This window comes from Paralichthys olivaceus, chromosome 14 (assembly GCF_024713975.1).
Source record: "Paralichthys olivaceus isolate ysfri-2021 chromosome 14, ASM2471397v2, whole genome shotgun sequence".
Classification (NCBI taxonomy): domain Eukaryota; kingdom Metazoa; phylum Chordata; class Actinopteri; order Pleuronectiformes; family Paralichthyidae; genus Paralichthys; species Paralichthys olivaceus.
This window is the reverse complement of record NC_091106.1, coordinates 3436913-3445738: the sequence shown is the minus strand read 5'-3', so window position 1 is coordinate 3445738 and position 8826 is coordinate 3436913. Positions and strand designations below refer to the sequence as shown.

General features: G+C 40.4%; 1 pseudogene; it reads left to right on the top strand.

Annotated features, from left to right (window-relative positions):
• Window positions 1-2629: 2629 nt before the first annotated feature.
• On the top strand, window positions 2630-6270 carry LOC109630469 (intraflagellar transport protein 80 homolog pseudogene; annotated as a pseudogene).
• Window positions 6271-8826: the final 2556 nt, after the last annotated feature.

Genomic DNA, 8826 nt, shown 5'->3' with positions numbered 1-8826 from the left:
GTGTTATGTGTAGTTTTCAGTATGTACCATAAGATGGCAGCAGTACTATAAATGGTAAAATTTATATAGCGCTTTTCTAGTCCTGATGACCACTCAAAGTGCTTTACACTACAGTTTGCCATTCACAGATACAGTGCTTCTATAGCTAGCACTTTTTTGTTGTTTTATTGGGCAGTTTGGGGTTCAGTATCTTGCCCAAGGACACTTTGGCATGCAGATGGGAAGACTGGGGATTGAACTTCTGACCTTCTGGTTGGAGGACGACCGCTCTACCTCTCAGCCACCCCCTACTTTATCCAGCCACCTCATTTGTGTCGGAGGTGCGCATGTGATGGTATAAAGTTTTTCTCTACATTATCTATCGGCTGTAATTGATTGGTACATGTTAGCAGTGTAATGTATCAATAACTTAAAGGGATATGAAATGAAAGTTTGTATCCTTTTAATGATGCCATTTAAAGACGAATTTGAATGTCTATGGGAACTTAGACGACACCACAGGAAGCCACAACAGTATGTAGGCATTTTATTTATATTATTTTAAACCCATTTGCTGAGGATCAATGTGTGTTTCAATGTTGAATTGGGGGATTATAGATTACACAATGTGAATGTTAAAGTTCTGGGCAATGATGGTGTGTAATATATAATTATTCATATTTAATGTCATAACGGTCACAGGGATAACAACTTAAATGTTGCCCTATATTAACTGTTTAACTGGAGTTTGTCATTGAGGCTAACCTTATTTGTTAATGTCAATGCTATTTATATCTGGCAAGGGTAGATGATAATAATAATTATTATTTGTACTATTTAATCATAATGTATATAATGAAAACATATGTAATATTTTTTTCACTTGATGTGTCATTATGTGTGGTTTCATTGAATACTAAGTTGTTCTGTTGCAATGTTCTGAATTGTCCACTTTCACACAGTAACACCTATTAAACATATGGCACTTGTGTGTTACAAATGTGAATATACCATGAAATAGTATCCATTTGAATATGAAATAACTTCAAATAGTAAGAAAGTGTAAGAAATAAGCCCAAACTAACACAAAAAGAGGCAATGCACTGTGATATCTACAAAAAACTGAGTTATTAATTATTGTTTTATTGATTACATATAAATAAGTCTGTGAAGAAGATAAACTGACAGATAAATTATTTTACATATTTTTTGTCTGTGTAGTAGTCCTCTGGATGATCCTGAGAGGTTTGACCTGTGGATCCTCAGTATGAAGAGACAGAACTGGACTCCACAGAAGAATTCTCATCTCTGCAGTGAATTTTCAGAGAGATCACTTGAGCATTGACACAAGGGTACACAGAAATGTTTTAATGACTTCTGAGACAACAAGCAACTTGATGGTTTAAATTGACTCCGATGATAAAAAGCCCAACTTTAGAGAAGAATTACACCTGTTTACAGTCTGGTTCAAAGAACAGTTTTAGTCTCAATCACTAAGTTCTTCATTTTTTCTAACTCACTAATTTAAATTGTATAGAGGTTTGAAAATATGCATAATTAGGGATGTGGTCTCTTGAGTGACACTGTCCATGGATGCTGCGACATTTGTCACTAGCTGCTAGCCAGTAGCCACCTGCAAGCTGCAAGGCTCACTCATCGGTTCAAAATGACTTCATGGCTTAAGTGCAAGATCCTATACCTGATAATCTTTTTTTTCACCCACATGTCATGTCATGTTTGTGACATTTTGTTTCTCCAAGTGAGACAGCCAAACACTGTGCAAGCCTAAGTAATATTTGAAAGTAATTATTAATATTTACATAGCAACTACAATTTTAGCATGAACTGTGTACAGAGATTTTTATCTACAGAACTTGTATTAATGACACTCACTCACACCCTACCGTTTTCTTACACTCCAAGGGCAAAGAGGACAACCCAGAGGGAGAGGTTTGTTTATTTGTAGGTATGAATGAGGAGGTAAATGACATTCCTATTTCTGTTGGAAATAACACTAAGGAGGTTGCAGATATAGACAATGGCAGTCGTGGAAAAAATCTTACTGCCGATCAGGGCAATTTTGCTATAATGGCAGACACAGCTCAACAGGCTTTTTGTAAACAAGATGAGACTGTAGCATCTCTGCAGATCCCGGATTTACTGCTGCTTCATTAAAAGATCATGTTGCTGAGCAGAAGAAAGAAGGAAAAGACACAGTTTGTCCATTAATGATGGACGAAATGTACATTCATACGCAAACAGAGTTCAGGGGAGACCAAATTCATGGCTATGTCGACATCGGTGCTGGTGAGATGGAAAATGTTGTGGCAACACAAGCATTAGTTCTTATGGTTGTTGCAATCAATGAGTCCTGGAAGATTCTGATTGCTTACTTTCTTATCAACAGCATGACAGGAGCGGAGAGAGCAAACCTCATCCGAGAGAGCCTTTTTAGGCTCCATGAAATTGAAGTTAGGGTCCTTGACATGTGATGGTCCTCACTCAAAACATCAAAATGATCAGAGAGCTTGGACATGAGATCTTACTTTATCCATCCTCAGGATAACACACAAAGTCTTTGTGCTCTTGGATCCATGTCACATACTTAAACTTCGAAATGTTTTGTCAACAGATAAGGTTCTGGTTAGAGATGGCCAGCAGATATAGTGGCAGTACATTTGAGGAGCTCCACAAACTTCAGGAGAAGGAAGGCTTGCGTCACGGCAACAAATTAAAAATGCCGCACATTCAGTGGTGCAATCAGAAAATGAAGGTCCATCTTGCGGGCCAGCTCTTCAGTCGCAGTGTGGCTGATGCCCTTGACTATTGTGAGCAAGAGCTAAAATATTCACAGTTCAGTGGATGTGCTGCCACCGCTCAGTTTGTGCGCACAATTGATGCAGCTTTTGATGACCTTAACAGCCGTAACCCACTTGGAAAAGGACAGAAAGCCCCCATTAAACCAGCAACAAAACACCATGCCAGAACCATTCTTGATGAAACTGAGTCACTTCTCCGAGGGCTCAAAGTTAAAAACAAATGCAACAGACTAGTTCACTTGTATTCCACCTAGAAAAAGACACCCATCTTTGGGTTCATTGCTTGTTACAGAAGTGTCATGGGCATCCACGAAGATCTGGTAGAGCAGCCAGCTGCCCCGTGCCGATACATTCTTACCTACAACCTCAGTCAGGACCACTTGGGGCTTTTTTTTCTGCTATCAGAGCACGTGGAGGTTACAACAACAACCTCAATGTAATGCACTTCCGAGGGGCATTTAAGCGCCTCCTTGTGAGGCACCAGATAACTGTCTCCTTCGTGACAATACCACCATCCTTGACTCAACACCTGCAACCATTAATATTGCACGCAGGGTGGATGTGGAGCACATGGAAGTGCTTGTGCCTGAGAATGATGTGTTTTCTCACCTTCCAGATGTGGACACACTGTCTGAGTTCAAGGAGGCAGCCATCGCTTACATCACAGGCTTTATTGTTAAAAAAATGAAGCAGAGGATCACCTGTATGCCTTGCTCAGAAGCACTCACCTCAGGGCATCAATTTGTGACTTTGAAGGACAGAGGTGGTTTACAGAAACCTTTACCAAGCATAACCGCAGTTTGTCAAGCTACAGAAAGATGCTTCCTGTGGCTTCTAAAAAGCAACGAGGGCAAGACTCCACATGGAAAGGGAACAACAGCATCAATTTTTACCCAGGATTGTTCGGAAAAGAATCTCTTCCCACAGCTGCACAGCCACATGCTTGACATGTGTGTTGAAGCTAATCATGTGCATGTTCTTGTGAAGATGGCTTCTGCATGGTATTGCAAAATTAGATTGAATCACATAGCAAGGCGAGAGACAGAGAAAATAAAAGAAGGCAAGGTGGTTCGCAAAACACGGACAAAATTAATCAATTTTTATCGAGATTAAGTTGGTTGGCTATTTCTGAGGCTGGTGGCTTGCATCTTAATGTGTGATTGAACCATATAATGTATATAAATGTTGTGATATGTATGTATGTTGAAATGATAGAACATACAAAGGATATTCCTTATCTTGTCCTAAACTGGGACATCCTTTTACTTATTTGCCTGAGACTTTAGTGATTTTAACATGTCATATTTGTTGCAAGGGACATCTGAGTTAAAACATTGAGGCCAACATGATGTGTACCTTAGGAAAAGAGGTTGAGTGCATCAATTGTTCCAGAAGACATTGAGATTTAATGTGGAAGAACTCCATACTGTACATTCATTGTCTTGGTGGGGTGTTTAATCCAAAAACATATTCATATACATAGGCGTATATCCACAAAATATAAGTTGATATATGATATATGTTGATCTGTACGCTACAGTTACTCTGCTGAGTTTCTTAGTGGGAAGTGACGTTTTTTGTTCTGAACAAGAGCAGTGACTTTCGTAAGAATTCATTGCAATCCAAGGGCACATCAGGGGGATGGTTATTTATTAAGCCTTTGCAATCCAGCAAAAATGTCATACGGTGGAAGGCTCATAATGGGATCGTCCTGAAGGTGGACTGGAATTCAGCCAATGACCTGATACTATCAAGTGGAGAAGACTCTAAATATAAAGTATGGGACAGCTTTGGCCATCTGCTTTATTCCTCGTCAGCTCATGACTATCCAATCACCTCTCTGTCCTGGGCACCAAATGGAGAAGTGTTTGCCGTCGGCTCCTTCAATTCCCTGTGGCTCTGTGAAAAGACTAGATTGTGCTATGGGAAGGAGAGACACAACATGGGCAGTGTGATCAATTTGGCTTGGTCTGCAGACAGCACCCAGTTGGCTGGGGCTTGTGGTAAAGGGCATGTCATCCTTGGTCATGTGGTGGAGCAGCACTGGGAGTGGAAGAACTGTGTGGTCACTCTTACCAGTAAGCACACCATGCAGGTGAGGGATGTGATGAACAATGCAGTGCATGCATTGGAGTTTAGAGATCGAGTCATCAAAGCCTCACTGGCATATGGTCACCTGGTTGTCGCCACATCCCTCCAGTGCTATATTTACAATTCAAGTAACTGGAATACTCCCCTCATCTTCGACTTGAAGGAGAGAAGAGTAAGGCTCATCCTGCAAGCGGACAAACACTTTCTGCTTGTGGATGGAGCAGGGTTGTATGTGTTCTCCTATGATGGTCAACTGATATCTTCCCCTAAAATCCCTGGTATGAGAGCTGACAGCCTAAATGCTCAGTGTATCTCACTGAGTAATGACACAATTGCCATCCGGGACCAGAGTGATGAAAAAGTCATCGTTCTTTTTGATGCCCTGAACGGAAAAGCCCTTGGCAACAAGAAGCCCTTGACCCACAAGGTGGAGGTGGTGGAGATCGCTCTGGACCAGTGTGGCCCATCCACCAAGAGGATGATTGCCTTCATAGACAAGCACCGTGACCTTTATCTGACTTCCGTTTGTCATACTGGACCAAAGAACAAAATCTGCAAAATTGGCAGCATGGTTCACAGTATGGCATGGAATGATAATGCTAACATCCTGTGTGGAATCGAAGACAATCAGTTCAAAGTGTGGTACTACCCGAGTGTTGTCTTCACCGACAAGGACCTGCTGCCAAAAACACTGTACACGAAAGACAGCAGTGAGTTCAGCCGAGGCCCCCGCATTCTGAGCTATGTTGGCACCAAGGTAACGTTACGCCAAGCAGACGGTTCACTAACGTACAGTGCCGTACCTCCATACCCAGCCTTGCTTCAACAATACATCGCATCTTCACGCTGGGAGGATGCACTGCGCCTCTGTCGCTTTGCCAAGGACAAATCTTTGTGGGCATGTCTGGCTGTTATGTCCGTGGAAAACAGGGAGCTAAACACAGCAGGCATTGCCTTTGCTGCCATTGGAGACTTACCAAGGGTGCGGTACCTTAAATTCATTAAGAACCAGCCATCTAAGGAGTTATCCATGGCTCACTTGCTGTTGTTCAGTGGTCATATCCAGGAGGCTGAGACCACTCTGTTACAAGCTGGACTCATCTCCCAGGCCATACAAGTCAACATAAACCTGTTCAACTGGGAGAGGGCCATGAACTTGGCTCTCAAACATAAGACCCATGTGGACACTGTGATGGCCTGTAGGGAGAAGTCTCTTCAGAAATTTGGAGAGAAGGAGACAAATGTGTTATTCCTGCAGTATGCTAAAAAGACTTAGATAAACTGTAAGACAATCCAGGCGAAGAAAAAGATGGAGTTGTCCAAAGAAAGACAAACAGCTGCAAATACCTCTGTTGGGAGTGTTTTGGCCACTCAACATTAATGTTGATGTTATAGTCTCTGTTTAGGGCTCACTCTCTCTGTGTGTGTGCATATAGATGTATATCATAATATGACAACATACAATAAACATTTTATAATAAATGATATTTTTACAAGTTTGTAATAAAAATCTGTTCTGATGTAAGCGTTTTGTATGAATTCCGGTTTTGTGTTGTGTAGTATTGACTTCAGCTCTACTTCATCCCTCTTAATGTTGGCTAATTACCAGCCCTGCTTGCACACACTTATATATACTTATATATTTCTACCTCTTTTAGGGAATGCTCGCTAATTCAATGTTGCTTACACACTCTTCTTGTCTGTTGTTAGCTTTGCTAAGCTTGTTTATAAGATGTTTTGACCTGCTGTTGATGGGCTGCACCAGGGTCTTTGTACAGACTTCATGTAGGGAGAGCGTGTACCTCCAATACGTCCCTCTCACAACAGAGCATCAGGAAGGGGAAGATCCCCAAACGTGATGCAAATCTGCCTACTTGCCACTTATCGCCTCCCTTACTCAATACTGAACTATTCTCAAGAATTGTTGTCCCCATTAGTGATTAAACACTAAAATGTCTACAACACTGTCCAAGTTGTAAAAAAATTGTTTTATAAAATATACAATACAAAGCCGTAATTACACTACAACAGACCAATGAATTACCAAAAACACTTAAACCACTGGTGAACAAGGGGCTTTTATAACAGTTACACCTGGAAACCAGTCACTTCACTGACCTCTGCTGGCCTTTGTTTATAGGGGCTTTTTTCAGCTTGTAGTCTTCCACTGGTTTCCAGCCATCATAGGCTTGAAAACTAGTGCTGTCAGGTGATTAAAAAAATTGATCTAATTAATTACAGGATTTGCAATTAATTAATGTAATTAATCACATTTTAATGTCATATCTGCTAAAGATCCCCAAATAAAGTATTAGAATTCTAGGACATTAAAAATTTGTAGTGCTGACTAATCAATTGAATATACTAAGAAGAGAAGATTTGAAATCCAATTTTTTATTGGTCAAGTCTGCTGCTTCATAAATGAAATTCAAAAGTAAAAGGTCAAGCACATCAGCAAACCAATTAGGCCAGGTGCGTTCCACTGTTACAAATCACCACGTTCTTATCAATAGTCCCGTCTAAGTTCTTTTTAAAAATAAACTTGCCTCAGTAACAGGAGATTGTATTGTGACATGAAATACCATGTAAAACAGATCCAGTCAGTGGTTGTATTATAGTTGTGTTGAAAAAGAATATTGTTGAATGAAAATGTATTTGTAATACACAGCTCCCTTCATGTTTGTGTATTTGTGTACTTCAGATTTAACTAGTACTAACCACTACTACTAACAAGTAACCAGCAGGAATGTGGGTCATAGAATGAAACACATTGAAAGGCAAAGATAAATAAATCAGAAATATTGTCGAAGTTTCAATGTGTTGCATAAAGTCACTTAAATATCATCAACCCATCATAAACCCACCATTTCCGCTCCACCAGCTCCTGAATGTGTTTTTATGTTGACCTGGGGTCTCGTCACAGTCACAATGAAACTACTGAGCATAAAAAAAAGTTAACTTCTGACAACTGCTCATTTGATTAATTCATGAATCGAATCTATTTCTTTTTAAAGCTTCTTTCATCAGTTGAACGTCACCAGATGAGGAGCCTTTGGGGATTTTTGGGACCTTTGTGGCTCAGCAGGTAGAGGCGGGTGTCTGCTAAGAAAGTTTGTGGTTTGGTTCCCGGCTTATCCACCCTGCGTGTCGAAATGTCCTCGGGTAAATCAGTGAACCTGAACTGGCTGCTGTGTGAAAAGGTGTGGTACATAAATGCAGTGTATGGTATGTATGTGTGTGAAGGAGTGAAGGGCACAACTGTTCCGTAAGGTGCTGTGAGTGGTCATCAAGACTAGAGAGGCTGCTCTATAAACAGAACATTTCCTCAGGACTCTCTACTTTTATCAGTGTCCCCATGTTAAACAGCTCTACCTGCTGGACAGTTTAAATCATTACACTTGATGTTAAATCTCAGACATGAAACTGCACATGTGATGCAGGCGTGTGAAATGAGACATGAAGGAAACATGTATGTTAACAGTGTTCAGTAAAAACAATGAGATATTACTGAACACGGCTGATATGAATAGAATTTGTTAAAAGTATGAAGGGACAAAGTTTCGGTCTATGCAGCATTTGGTTTGGATTGGTCAGTGTTGTTCTGTCAACAGTGTTTTTAAATATCACATAAACTATATTTCTCCTCACAGAGAGGGCCAAAGTTGAAATTGAAAAATATATAAAATAAGTTTGTGAGGGAAAAAAGGAAATGGCACCAGGGTGGAGGGTTCATGGGGAATATTCTCATTCATCTCATGTCGAGAGCCAAACAGGGTCATCATTTATTAAACAGGATAGACAGGAGATTGTAAACAGAGATGAGTTTGTCATCATCTGTAGTTTAGACCAACATCAGTTGCATTTGGATGGAAGTTATTGGGATTTTGACAAAAACTCAGAATTACAACAGGTCTTAAGTTTAATCATGACTTTTCAG